This window comes from Lepisosteus oculatus, unplaced genomic scaffold, assembly GCF_040954835.1.
Source record: "Lepisosteus oculatus isolate fLepOcu1 unplaced genomic scaffold, fLepOcu1.hap2 HAP2_SCAFFOLD_477, whole genome shotgun sequence".
Classification (NCBI taxonomy): Eukaryota; Metazoa; Chordata; class Actinopteri; order Semionotiformes; family Lepisosteidae; genus Lepisosteus; species Lepisosteus oculatus.
Genome location: NW_027168017.1, coordinates 60,223 through 72,500, shown reverse-complemented (window position 1 = coordinate 72,500; position 12,278 = coordinate 60,223). Strand labels below are relative to the sequence as shown.

The following is a 12,278-nucleotide window of genomic DNA, read 5'->3' as shown; positions in this document are numbered from 1 at the left end:
TTCGCTTGCAGCTCGCTCGGCACAGCTGCTGCTGGTGGGAGGGGCCTAAGCTAAGGAGGCCGGCCGGCTGGCGCCCCCCTGCGGCTGCGGTCGTTGTCGGGCCGTTGACAGGAGATCCAAGAGCAGGGCCCCCGCCCGGGACTGGCGGGCAGGCAGGCGAGCAAGCAGGCAGGCAAGAGAGGGGGAGAGCGGAGTCCGGGCGGCCGGCAGCCGCGTGCGGACCGGGCTCCCGAGGCGTCGGCCTGCGCCGCTGCGCGCCAGCCGGACGCCCGCGCGCCCGCCCAAGGCCGGCGTCGGGCATCGCTTCTCGGCCTTTTGGCTAAGATCAAGTGTAGTATCTGTTCTTATCAGTTTAATATCTGATACGTCCCCCATCGGGGGACCACATATTAAACGGATTTTTGGAACAGGGAGCTGGATCAGGAGCTTGCTCCGTCCTCTCCACGCATCGGCCCGGTATTGCAGCGCCTCCGGGAGCGGTGCACCACCTTCTCTCAGCGGTGAAAAGACAGACGTAGCTAGCAAGCAAGCAAGCAAGCAAGCAAGCGAGGTGGACTGGAGCTCCTTCTTCTCGGGTCTCGTCTCTCGTCCATCTGTGTGTCTCTCTCTCCCCCTCCCCCTCCCCGTCTCCGTTCCCGTGCTCCCTCTGTGCACTTTCCCGCGTCTCGACTCTCTGGGCAAGCAGGCCGGCCCCCTTTTCGGCTCCCGTGCGTTTTCCCTCCAAAAAACTTAGTTTTTTCAGCCTTTTCCCAGGGAGGCAGGCGTGGCTTTTGTGTGTGTGTGTGTGTGTGTGTGTATGTGTGTGTGTGTGTGTGTGTCCCCGTCCTCGCAGGCGGGCCCCTTTCGACAGCCGGGCGGTTTCCCTCCAAAAAACTTAGTATATACACCTTTTCTTCCTTTTTTTCCGGCAGGCGGGCAGGCGCGCGCGTCTGTGTGTGTGTGTGTCCCCGTCCCTCCCGAGAGAGCGCTGCCCCTTGCCTCTGCCCGCAGGTGCCGACGGTCCGCTTTCGCTTGCAGCTCGCTCGGCACAGCTGCTGCTGGTGGGAGGGGCCTAAGCTAAGGAGGCCGGCCGGCTGGCGCCCCCCTGCGGCTGCGGTCGTTGTCGGGCCGTTGACAGGAGATCCAAGAGCAGGGCCCCCGCCCGGGACTGGCGGGCAGGCAGGCGAGCAAGCAGGCAGGCAAGAGAGGGGGAGAGCGGAGTCCGGGCGGCCGGCAGCCGCGTGCGGACCGGGCTCCCGAGGCGTCGGCCTGCGCCGCTGCGCGCCAGCCGGACGCCCGCGCGCCCGCCCAAGGCCGGCGTCGGGCATCGCTTCTCGGCCTTTTGGCTAAGATCAAGTGTAGTATCTGTTCTTATCAGTTTAATATCTGATACGTCCCCCATCGGGGGACCACATATTAAACGGATTTTTGGAACAGGGAGCTGGATCAGGAGCTTGCTCCGTCCTCTCCACGCATCGGCCCGGTATTGCAGCGCCTCCGGGAGCGGTGCACCACCTTCTCTCAGCGGTGAAAAGACAGACGTAGCTAGCAAGCAAGCAAGCAAGCAAGCAAGCGAGGTGGACTGGAGCTCCTTCTTCTCGGGTCTCGTCTCTCGTCCATCTGTGTGTCTCTCTCTCCCCCTCCCCCTCCCCGTCTCCGTTCCCGTGCTCCCTCTGTGCACTTTCCCGCGTCTCGACTCTCTGGGCAAGCAGGCCGGCCCCCTTTTCGGCTCCCGTGCGTTTTCCCTCCAAAAAACTTAGTTTTTTCAGCCTTTTCCCAGGGAGGCAGGCGTGGCTTTTGTGTGTGTGTGTGTGTGTGTGTGTATGTGTGTGTGTGTGTGTGTGTGTCCCCGTCCTCGCAGGCGGGCCCCTTTCGACAGCCGGGCGGTTTCCCTCCAAAAAACTTAGTATATACACCTTTTCTTCCTTTTTTTCCGGCAGGCGGGCAGGCGCGCGCGTCTGTGTGTGTGTGTGTCCCCGTCCCTCCCGAGAGAGCGCTGCCCCTTGCCTCTGCCCGCAGGTGCCGACGGTCCGCTTTCGCTTGCAGCTCGCTCGGCACAGCTGCTGCTGGTGGGAGGGGCCTAAGCTAAGGAGGCCGGCCGGCTGGCGCCCCCCTGCGGCTGCGGTCGTTGTCGGGCCGTTGACAGGAGATCCAAGAGCAGGGCCCCCGCCCGGGACTGGCGGGCAGGCAGGCGAGCAAGCAGGCAGGCAAGAGAGGGGGAGAGCGGAGTCCGGGCGGCCGGCAGCCGCGTGCGGACCGGGCTCCCGAGGCGTCGGCCTGCGCCGCTGCGCGCCAGCCGGACGCCCGCGCGCCCGCCCAAGGCCGGCGTCGGGCATCGCTTCTCGGCCTTTTGGCTAAGATCAAGTGTAGTATCTGTTCTTATCAGTTTAATATCTGATACGTCCCCCATCGGGGGACCACATATTAAACGGATTTTTGGAACAGGGAGCTGGATCAGGAGCTTGCTCCGTCCTCTCCACGCATCGGCCCGGTATTGCAGCGCCTCCGGGAGCGGTGCACCACCTTCTCTCAGCGGTGAAAAGACAGACGTAGCTAGCAAGCAAGCAAGCAAGCAAGCAAGCGAGGTGGACTGGAGCTCCTTCTTCTCGGGTCTCGTCTCTCGTCCATCTGTGTGTCTCTCTCTCCCCCTCCCCCTCCCCGTCTCCGTTCCCGTGCTCCCTCTGTGCACTTTCCCGCGTCTCGACTCTCTGGGCAAGCAGGCCGGCCCCCTTTTCGGCTCCCGTGCGTTTTCCCTCCAAAAAACTTAGTTTTTTCAGCCTTTTCCCAGGGAGGCAGGCGTGGCTTTTGTGTGTGTGTGTGTGTGTGTGTATGTGTGTGTGTGTGTGTGTGTGTGTCCCCGTCCTCGCAGGCGGGCCCCTTTCGACAGCCGGGCGGTTTCCCTCCAAAAAACTTAGTATATACACCTTTTCTTCCTTTTTTTCCGGCAGGCGGGCAGGCGCGCGCGTCTGTGTGTGTGTGTGTCCCCGTCCCTCCCGAGAGAGCGCTGCCCCTTGCCTCTGCCCGCAGGTGCCGACGGTCCGCTTTCGCTTGCAGCTCGCTCGGCACAGCTGCTGCTGGTGGGAGGGGCCTAAGCTAAGGAGGCCGGCCGGCTGGCGCCCCCCTGCGGCTGCGGTCGTTGTCGGGCCGTTGACAGGAGATCCAAGAGCAGGGCCCCCGCCCGGGACTGGCGGGCAGGCAGGCGAGCAAGCAGGCAGGCAAGAGAGGGGGAGAGCGGAGTCCGGGCGGCCGGCAGCCGCGTGCGGACCGGGCTCCCGAGGCGTCGGCCTGCGCCGCTGCGCGCCAGCCGGACGCCCGCGCGCCCGCCCAAGGCCGGCGTCGGGCATCGCTTCTCGGCCTTTTGGCTAAGATCAAGTGTAGTATCTGTTCTTATCAGTTTAATATCTGATACGTCCCCCATCGGGGGACCACATATTAAACGGATTTTTGGAACAGGGAGCTGGATCAGGAGCTTGCTCCGTCCTCTCCACGCATCGGCCCGGTATTGCAGCGCCTCCGGGAGCGGTGCACCACCTTCTCTCAGCGGTGAAAAGACAGACGTAGCTAGCAAGCAAGCAAGCAAGCAAGCAAGCGAGGTGGACTGGAGCTCCTTCTTCTCGGGTCTCGTCTCTCGTCCATCTGTGTGTCTCTCTCTCCCCCTCCCCCTCCCCGTCTCCGTTCCCGTGCTCCCTCTGTGCACTTTCCCGCGTCTCGACTCTCTGGGCAAGCAGGCCGGCCCCCTTTTCGGCTCCCGTGCGTTTTCCCTCCAAAAAACTTAGTTTTTTCAGCCTTTTCCCAGGGAGGCAGGCGTGGCTTTTGTGTGTGTGTGTGTGTGTGTGTGTGTATGTGTGTGTGTGTGTGTGTCCCCGTCCTCGCAGGCGGGCCCCTTTCGACAGCCGGGCGGTTTCCCTCCAAAAAACTTAGTATATACACCTTTTCTTCCTTTTTTTCCGGCAGGCGGGCAGGCGCGCGCGTCTGTGTGTGTGTGTGTCCCCGTCCCTCCCGAGAGAGCGCTGCCCCTTGCCTCTGCCCGCAGGTGCCGACGGTCCGCTTTCGCTTGCAGCTCGCTCGGCACAGCTGCTGCTGGTGGGAGGGGCCTAAGCTAAGGAGGCCGGCCGGCTGGCGCCCCCCTGCGGCTGCGGTCGTTGTCGGGCCGTTGACAGGAGATCCAAGAGCAGGGCCCCCGCCCGGGACTGGCGGGCAGGCAGGCGAGCAAGCAGGCAGGCAAGAGAGGGGGAGAGCGGAGTCCGGGCGGCCGGCAGCCGCGTGCGGACCGGGCTCCCGAGGCGTCGGCCTGCGCCGCTGCGCGCCAGCCGGACGCCCGCGCGCCCGCCCAAGGCCGGCGTCGGGCATCGCTTCTCGGCCTTTTGGCTAAGATCAAGTGTAGTATCTGTTCTTATCAGTTTAATATCTGATACGTCCCCCATCGGGGGACCACATATTAAACGGATTTTTGGAACAGGGAGCTGGATCAGGAGCTTGCTCCGTCCTCTCCACGCATCGGCCCGGTATTGCAGCGCCTCCGGGAGCGGTGCACCACCTTCTCTCAGCGGTGAAAAGACAGACGTAGCTAGCAAGCAAGCAAGCAAGCAAGCAAGCGAGGTGGACTGGAGCTCCTTCTTCTCGGGTCTCGTCTCTCGTCCATCTGTGTGTCTCTCTCTCCCCCTCCCCCTCCCCGTCTCCGTTCCCGTGCTCCCTCTGTGCACTTTCCCGCGTCTCGACTCTCTGGGCAAGCAGGCCGGCCCCCTTTTCGGCTCCCGTGCGTTTTCCCTCCAAAAAACTTAGTTTTTTCAGCCTTTTCCCAGGGAGGCAGGCGTGGCTTTTGTGTGTGTGTGTGTGTGTGTGTGTATGTGTGTGTGTGTGTGTGTGTGTCCCCGTCCTCGCAGGCGGGCCCCTTTCGACAGCCGGGCGGTTTCCCTCCAAAAAACTTAGTATATACACCTTTTCTTCCTTTTTTTCCGGCAGGCGGGCAGGCGCGCGCGTCTGTGTGTGTGTGTGTCCCCGTCCCTCCCGAGAGAGCGCTGCCCCTTGCCTCTGCCCGCAGGTGCCGACGGTCCGCTTTCGCTTGCAGCTCGCTCGGCACAGCTGCTGCTGGTGGGAGGGGCCTAAGCTAAGGAGGCCGGCCGGCTGGCGCCCCCCTGCGGCTGCGGTCGTTGTCGGGCCGTTGACAGGAGATCCAAGAGCAGGGCCCCCGCCCGGGACTGGCGGGCAGGCAGGCGAGCAAGCAGGCAGGCAAGAGAGGGGGAGAGCGGAGTCCGGGCGGCCGGCAGCCGCGTGCGGACCGGGCTCCCGAGGCGTCGGCCTGCGCCGCTGCGCGCCAGCCGGACGCCCGCGCGCCCGCCCAAGGCCGGCGTCGGGCATCGCTTCTCGGCCTTTTGGCTAAGATCAAGTGTAGTATCTGTTCTTATCAGTTTAATATCTGATACGTCCCCCATCGGGGGACCACATATTAAACGGATTTTTGGAACAGGGAGCTGGATCAGGAGCTTGCTCCGTCCTCTCCACGCATCGGCCCGGTATTGCAGCGCCTCCGGGAGCGGTGCACCACCTTCTCTCAGCGGTGAAAAGACAGACGTAGCTAGCAAGCAAGCAAGCAAGCAAGCAAGCGAGGTGGACTGGAGCTCCTTCTTCTCGGGTCTCGTCTCTCGTCCATCTGTGTGTCTCTCTCTCCCCCTCCCCCTCCCCGTCTCCGTTCCCGTGCTCCCTCTGTGCACTTTCCCGCGTCTCGACTCTCTGGGCAAGCAGGCCGGCCCCCTTTTCGGCTCCCGTGCGTTTTCCCTCCAAAAAACTTAGTTTTTTCAGCCTTTTCCCAGGGAGGCAGGCGTGGCTTTTGTGTGTGTGTGTGTGTGTGTGTATGTGTGTGTGTGTGTGTGTGTGTGTGTCCCCGTCCTCGCAGGCGGGCCCCTTTCGACAGCCGGGCGGTTTCCCTCCAAAAAACTTAGTATATACACCTTTTCTTCCTTTTTTTCCGGCAGGCGGGCAGGCGCGCGCGTCTGTGTGTGTGTGTGTCCCCGTCCCTCCCGAGAGAGCGCTGCCCCTTGCCTCTGCCCGCAGGTGCCGACGGTCCGCTTTCGCTTGCAGCTCGCTCGGCACAGCTGCTGCTGGTGGGAGGGGCCTAAGCTAAGGAGGCCGGCCGGCTGGCGCCCCCCTGCGGCTGCGGTCGTTGTCGGGCCGTTGACAGGAGATCCAAGAGCAGGGCCCCCGCCCGGGACTGGCGGGCAGGCAGGCGAGCAAGCAGGCAGGCAAGAGAGGGGGAGAGCGGAGTCCGGGCGGCCGGCAGCCGCGTGCGGACCGGGCTCCCGAGGCGTCGGCCTGCGCCGCTGCGCGCCAGCCGGACGCCCGCGCGCCCGCCCAAGGCCGGCGTCGGGCATCGCTTCTCGGCCTTTTGGCTAAGATCAAGTGTAGTATCTGTTCTTATCAGTTTAATATCTGATACGTCCCCCATCGGGGGACCACATATTAAACGGATTTTTGGAACAGGGAGCTGGATCAGGAGCTTGCTCCGTCCTCTCCACGCATCGGCCCGGTATTGCAGCGCCTCCGGGAGCGGTGCACCACCTTCTCTCAGCGGTGAAAAGACAGACGTAGCTAGCAAGCAAGCAAGCAAGCAAGCAAGCGAGGTGGACTGGAGCTCCTTCTTCTCGGGTCTCGTCTCTCGTCCATCTGTGTGTCTCTCTCTCCCCCTCCCCCTCCCCGTCTCCGTTCCCGTGCTCCCTCTGTGCACTTTCCCGCGTCTCGACTCTCTGGGCAAGCAGGCCGGCCCCCTTTTCGGCTCCCGTGCGTTTTCCCTCCAAAAAACTTAGTTTTTTCAGCCTTTTCCCAGGGAGGCAGGCGTGGCTTTTGTGTGTGTGTGTGTGTGTGTGTATGTGTGTGTGTGTGTGTGTGTGTCCCCGTCCTCGCAGGCGGGCCCCTTTCGACAGCCGGGCGGTTTCCCTCCAAAAAACTTAGTATATACACCTTTTCTTCCTTTTTTTCCGGCAGGCGGGCAGGCGCGCGCGTCTGTGTGTGTGTGTGTCCCCGTCCCTCCCGAGAGAGCGCTGCCCCTTGCCTCTGCCCGCAGGTGCCGACGGTCCGCTTTCGCTTGCAGCTCGCTCGGCACAGCTGCTGCTGGTGGGAGGGGCCTAAGCTAAGGAGGCCGGCCGGCTGGCGCCCCCCTGCGGCTGCGGTCGTTGTCGGGCCGTTGACAGGAGATCCAAGAGCAGGGCCCCCGCCCGGGACTGGCGGGCAGGCAGGCGAGCAAGCAGGCAGGCAAGAGAGGGGGAGAGCGGAGTCCGGGCGGCCGGCAGCCGCGTGCGGACCGGGCTCCCGAGGCGTCGGCCTGCGCCGCTGCGCGCCAGCCGGACGCCCGCGCGCCCGCCCAAGGCCGGCGTCGGGCATCGCTTCTCGGCCTTTTGGCTAAGATCAAGTGTAGTATCTGTTCTTATCAGTTTAATATCTGATACGTCCCCCATCGGGGGACCACATATTAAACGGATTTTTGGAACAGGGAGCTGGATCAGGAGCTTGCTCCGTCCTCTCCACGCATCGGCCCGGTATTGCAGCGCCTCCGGGAGCGGTGCACCACCTTCTCTCAGCGGTGAAAAGACAGACGTAGCTAGCAAGCAAGCAAGCAAGCAAGCAAGCGAGGTGGACTGGAGCTCCTTCTTCTCGGGTCTCGTCTCTCGTCCATCTGTGTGTCTCTCTCTCCCCCTCCCCCTCCCCGTCTCCGTTCCCGTGCTCCCTCTGTGCACTTTCCCGCGTCTCGACTCTCTGGGCAAGCAGGCCGGCCCCCTTTTCGGCTCCCGTGCGTTTTCCCTCCAAAAAACTTAGTTTTTTCAGCCTTTTCCCAGGGAGGCAGGCGTGGCTTTTGTGTGTGTGTGTGTGTGTGTGTGTGTATGTGTGTGTGTGTGTGTGTGTGTCCCCGTCCTCGCAGGCGGGCCCCTTTCGACAGCCGGGCGGTTTCCCTCCAAAAAACTTAGTATATACACCTTTTCTTCCTTTTTTTCCGGCAGGCGGGCAGGCGCGCGCGTCTGTGTGTGTGTGTGTCCCCGTCCCTCCCGAGAGAGCGCTGCCCCTTGCCTCTGCCCGCAGGTGCCGACGGTCCGCTTTCGCTTGCAGCTCGCTCGGCACAGCTGCTGCTGGTGGGAGGGGCCTAAGCTAAGGAGGCCGGCCGGCTGGCGCCCCCCTGCGGCTGCGGTCGTTGTCGGGCCGTTGACAGGAGATCCAAGAGCAGGGCCCCCGCCCGGGACTGGCGGGCAGGCAGGCGAGCAAGCAGGCAGGCAAGAGAGGGGGAGAGCGGAGTCCGGGCGGCCGGCAGCCGCGTGCGGACCGGGCTCCCGAGGCGTCGGCCTGCGCCGCTGCGCGCCAGCCGGACGCCCGCGCGCCCGCCCAAGGCCGGCGTCGGGCATCGCTTCTCGGCCTTTTGGCTAAGATCAAGTGTAGTATCTGTTCTTATCAGTTTAATATCTGATACGTCCCCCATCGGGGGACCACATATTAAACGGATTTTTGGAACAGGGAGCTGGATCAGGAGCTTGCTCCGTCCTCTCCACGCATCGGCCCGGTATTGCAGCGCCTCCGGGAGCGGTGCACCACCTTCTCTCAGCGGTGAAAAGACAGACGTAGCTAGCAAGCAAGCAAGCAAGCAAGCAAGCGAGGTGGACTGGAGCTCCTTCTTCTCGGGTCTCGTCTCTCGTCCATCTGTGTGTCTCTCTCTCCCCCTCCCCCTCCCCGTCTCCGTTCCCGTGCTCCCTCTGTGCACTTTCCCGCGTCTCGACTCTCTGGGCAAGCAGGCCGGCCCCCTTTTCGGCTCCCGTGCGTTTTCCCTCCAAAAAACTTAGTTTTTTCAGCCTTTTCCCAGGGAGGCAGGCGTGGCTTTGTGTGTGTGTGTGTGTGTGTGTGTGTATGTGTGTGTGTGTGTGTGTGTGTCCCCGTCCTCGCAGGCGGGCCCCTTTCGACAGCCGGGCGGTTTCCCTCCAAAAAACTTAGTATATACACCTTTTCTTCCTTTTTTTCCGGCAGGCGGGCAGGCGCGCGCGTCTGTGTGTGTGTGTGTCCCCGTCCCTCCCGAGAGAGCGCTGCCCCTTGCCTCTGCCCGCAGGTGCCGACGGTCCGCTTTCGCTTGCAGCTCGCTCGGCACAGCTGCTGCTGGTGGGAGGGGCCTAAGCTAAGGAGGCCGGCCGGCTGGCGCCCCCCTGCGGCTGCGGTCGTTGTCGGGCCGTTGACAGGAGATCCAAGAGCAGGGCCCCCGCCCGGGACTGGCGGGCAGGCAGGCGAGCAAGCAGGCAGGCAAGAGAGGGGGAGAGCGGAGTCCGGGCGGCCGGCAGCCGCGTGCGGACCGGGCTCCCGAGGCGTCGGCCTGCGCCGCTGCGCGCCAGCCGGACGCCCGCGCGCCCGCCCAAGGCCGGCGTCGGGCATCGCTTCTCGGCCTTTTGGCTAAGATCAAGTGTAGTATCTGTTCTTATCAGTTTAATATCTGATACGTCCCCCATCGGGGGACCACATATTAAACGGATTTTTGGAACAGGGAGCTGGATCAGGAGCTTGCTCCGTCCTCTCCACGCATCGGCCCGGTATTGCAGCGCCTCCGGGAGCGGTGCACCACCTTCTCTCAGCGGTGAAAAGACAGACGTAGCTAGCAAGCAAGCAAGCAAGCAAGCAAGCGAGGTGGACTGGAGCTCCTTCTTCTCGGGTCTCGTCTCTCGTCCATCTGTGTGTCTCTCTCTCCCCCTCCCCCTCCCCGTCTCCGTTCCCGTGCTCCCTCTGTGCACTTTCCCGCGTCTCGACTCTCTGGGCAAGCAGGCCGGCCCCCTTTTCGGCTCCCGTGCGTTTTCCCTCCAAAAAACTTAGTTTTTTCAGCCTTTTCCCAGGGAGGCAGGCGTGGCTTTTGTGTGTGTGTGTGTGTGTGTGTGTATGTGTGTGTGTGTGTGTGTGTGTCCCCGTCCTCGCAGGCGGGCCCCTTTCGACAGCCGGGCGGTTTCCCTCCAAAAAACTTAGTATATACACCTTTTCTTCCTTTTTTTCCGGCAGGCGGGCAGGCGCGCGCGTCTGTGTGTGTGTGTGTCCCCGTCCCTCCCGAGAGAGCGCTGCCCCTTGCCTCTGCCCGCAGGTGCCGACGGTCCGCTTTCGCTTGCAGCTCGCTCGGCACAGCTGCTGCTGGTGGGAGGGGCCTAAGCTAAGGAGGCCGGCCGGCTGGCGCCCCCCTGCGGCTGCGGTCGTTGTCGGGCCGTTGACAGGAGATCCAAGAGCAGGGCCCCCGCCCGGGACTGGCGGGCAGGCAGGCGAGCAAGCAGGCAGGCAAGAGAGGGGGAGAGCGGAGTCCGGGCGGCCGGCAGCCGCGTGCGGACCGGGCTCCCGAGGCGTCGGCCTGCGCCGCTGCGCGCCAGCCGGACGCCCGCGCGCCCGCCCAAGGCCGGCGTCGGGCATCGCTTCTCGGCCTTTTGGCTAAGATCAAGTGTAGTATCTGTTCTTATCAGTTTAATATCTGATACGTCCCCCATCGGGGGACCACATATTAAACGGATTTTTGGAACAGGGAGCTGGATCAGGAGCTTGCTCCGTCCTCTCCACGCATCGGCCCGGTATTGCAGCGCCTCCGGGAGCGGTGCACCACCTTCTCTCAGCGGTGAAAAGACAGACGTAGCTAGCAAGCAAGCAAGCAAGCAAGCAAGCGAGGTGGACTGGAGCTCCTTCTTCTCGGGTCTCGTCTCTCGTCCATCTGTGTGTCTCTCTCTCCCCCTCCCCCTCCCCGTCTCCGTTCCCGTGCTCCCTCTGTGCACTTTCCCGCGTCTCGACTCTCTGGGCAAGCAGGCCGGCCCCCTTTTCGGCTCCCGTGCGTTTTCCCTCCAAAAAACTTAGTTTTTTCAGCCTTTTCCCAGGGAGGCAGGCGTGGCTTTTGTGTGTGTGTGTGTGTGTGTGTGTATGTGTGTGTGTGTGTGTGTGTGTCCCCGTCCTCGCAGGCGGGCCCCTTTCGACAGCCGGGCGGTTTCCCTCCAAAAAACTTAGTATATACACCTTTTCTTCCTTTTTTTCCGGCAGGCGGGCAGGCGCGCGCGTCTGTGTGTGTGTGTGTCCCCGTCCCTCCCGAGAGAGCGCTGCCCCTTGCCTCTGCCCGCAGGTGCCGACGGTCCGCTTTCGCTTGCAGCTCGCTCGGCACAGCTGCTGCTGGTGGGAGGGGCCTAAGCTAAGGAGGCCGGCCGGCTGGCGCCCCCCTGCGGCTGCGGTCGTTGTCGGGCCGTTGACAGGAGATCCAAGAGCAGGGCCCCCGCCCGGGACTGGCGGGCAGGCAGGCGAGCAAGCAGGCAGGCAAGAGAGGGGGAGAGCGGAGTCCGGGCGGCCGGCAGCCGCGTGCGGACCGGGCTCCCGAGGCGTCGGCCTGCGCCGCTGCGCGCCAGCCGGACGCCCGCGCGCCCGCCCAAGGCCGGCGTCGGGCATCGCTTCTCGGCCTTTTGGCTAAGATCAAGTGTAGTATCTGTTCTTATCAGTTTAATATCTGATACGTCCCCCATCGGGGGACCACATATTAAACGGATTTTTGGAACAGGGAGCTGGATCAGGAGCTTGCTCCGTCCTCTCCACGCATCGGCCCGGTATTGCAGCGCCTCCGGGAGCGGTGCACCACCTTCTCTCAGCGGTGAAAAGACAGACGTAGCTAGCAAGCAAGCAAGCAAGCAAGCAAGCGAGGTGGACTGGAGCTCCTTCTTCTCGGGTCTCGTCTCTCGTCCATCTGTGTGTCTCTCTCTCCCCCTCCCCCTCCCCGTCTCCGTTCCCGTGCTCCCTCTGTGCACTTTCCCGCGTCTCGACTCTCTGGGCAAGCAGGCCGGCCCCCTTTTCGGCTCCCGTGCGTTTTCCCTCCAAAAAACTTAGTTTTTTCAGCCTTTTCCCAGGGAGGCAGGCGTGGCTTTTGTGTGTGTGTGTGTGTGTGTGTGTATGTGTGTGTGTGTGTGTGTGTGTCCCCGTCCTCGCAGGCGGGCCCCTTTCGACAGCCGGGCGGTTTCCCTCCAAAAAACTTAGTATATACACCTTTTCTTCCTTTTTTTCCGGCAGGCGGGCAGGCGCGCGCGTCTGTGTGTGTGTGTGTCCCCGTCCCTCCCGAGAGAGCGCTGCCCCTTGCCTCTGCCCGCAGGTGCCGACGGTCCGCTTTCGCTTGCAGCTCGCTCGGCACAGCTGCTGCTGGTGGGAGGGGCCTAAGCTAAGGAGGCCGGCCGGCTGGCGCCCCCCTGCGGCTGCGGTCGTTGTCGGGCCGTTGACAGGAGATCCAAGAGCAGGGCCCCCGCCCGGGACTGGCGGGCAGGCAGGCGAGCAAGCAGGCAGGCAAGAGAGGG

General features: G+C 63.5%; 12 non-coding genes across 12 annotated transcripts; all 12 read left to right on the top strand.

Moving 5' to 3' along the window:
* Positions 1-299: 299 nt before the first annotated feature.
* LOC138230011 (U2 spliceosomal RNA) lies at positions 300-490 on the top strand. Its single transcript, XR_011186059.1, has one exon. It is a non-coding gene; the product is annotated as a U2 spliceosomal RNA (small nuclear RNA).
* Positions 491-1,305: 815 nt separating this feature from the next.
* Positions 1,306-1,496, top strand: LOC138230010 (U2 spliceosomal RNA). Its single transcript, XR_011186058.1, has one exon. It is a non-coding gene; the product is annotated as a U2 spliceosomal RNA (small nuclear RNA).
* An 817-nt stretch (positions 1,497-2,313) lies between these two features.
* On the top strand, positions 2,314-2,504 carry LOC138230009 (U2 spliceosomal RNA). The gene has a single exon (XR_011186057.1). It is a non-coding gene; the product is annotated as a U2 spliceosomal RNA (small nuclear RNA).
* Positions 2,505-3,321: 817 nt separating this feature from the next.
* LOC138230008 (U2 spliceosomal RNA) lies at positions 3,322-3,512 on the top strand. Its single transcript, XR_011186056.1, has one exon. It is a non-coding gene; the product is annotated as a U2 spliceosomal RNA (small nuclear RNA).
* An 815-nt stretch (positions 3,513-4,327) lies between these two features.
* Positions 4,328-4,518, top strand: LOC138230007 (U2 spliceosomal RNA). The gene has a single exon (XR_011186055.1). It is a non-coding gene; the product is annotated as a U2 spliceosomal RNA (small nuclear RNA).
* Positions 4,519-5,335: 817 nt separating this feature from the next.
* Positions 5,336-5,526, top strand: LOC138230006 (U2 spliceosomal RNA). The gene has a single exon (XR_011186054.1). It is a non-coding gene; the product is annotated as a U2 spliceosomal RNA (small nuclear RNA).
* Positions 5,527-6,345: 819 nt separating this feature from the next.
* Positions 6,346-6,536, top strand: LOC138230005 (U2 spliceosomal RNA). The gene has a single exon (XR_011186053.1). It is a non-coding gene; the product is annotated as a U2 spliceosomal RNA (small nuclear RNA).
* Positions 6,537-7,351: 815 nt separating this feature from the next.
* On the top strand, positions 7,352-7,542 carry LOC138230004 (U2 spliceosomal RNA). The gene has a single exon (XR_011186052.1). It is a non-coding gene; the product is annotated as a U2 spliceosomal RNA (small nuclear RNA).
* An 819-nt stretch (positions 7,543-8,361) lies between these two features.
* LOC138230003 (U2 spliceosomal RNA) lies at positions 8,362-8,552 on the top strand. Its single transcript, XR_011186051.1, has one exon. It is a non-coding gene; the product is annotated as a U2 spliceosomal RNA (small nuclear RNA).
* Positions 8,553-9,370: 818 nt separating this feature from the next.
* On the top strand, positions 9,371-9,561 carry LOC138230001 (U2 spliceosomal RNA). The gene has a single exon (XR_011186049.1). It is a non-coding gene; the product is annotated as a U2 spliceosomal RNA (small nuclear RNA).
* An 817-nt stretch (positions 9,562-10,378) lies between these two features.
* Positions 10,379-10,569, top strand: LOC138230000 (U2 spliceosomal RNA). Its single transcript, XR_011186048.1, has one exon. It is a non-coding gene; the product is annotated as a U2 spliceosomal RNA (small nuclear RNA).
* An 817-nt stretch (positions 10,570-11,386) lies between these two features.
* Positions 11,387-11,577, top strand: LOC138229999 (U2 spliceosomal RNA). The gene has a single exon (XR_011186047.1). It is a non-coding gene; the product is annotated as a U2 spliceosomal RNA (small nuclear RNA).
* Positions 11,578-12,278: the final 701 nt, after the last annotated feature.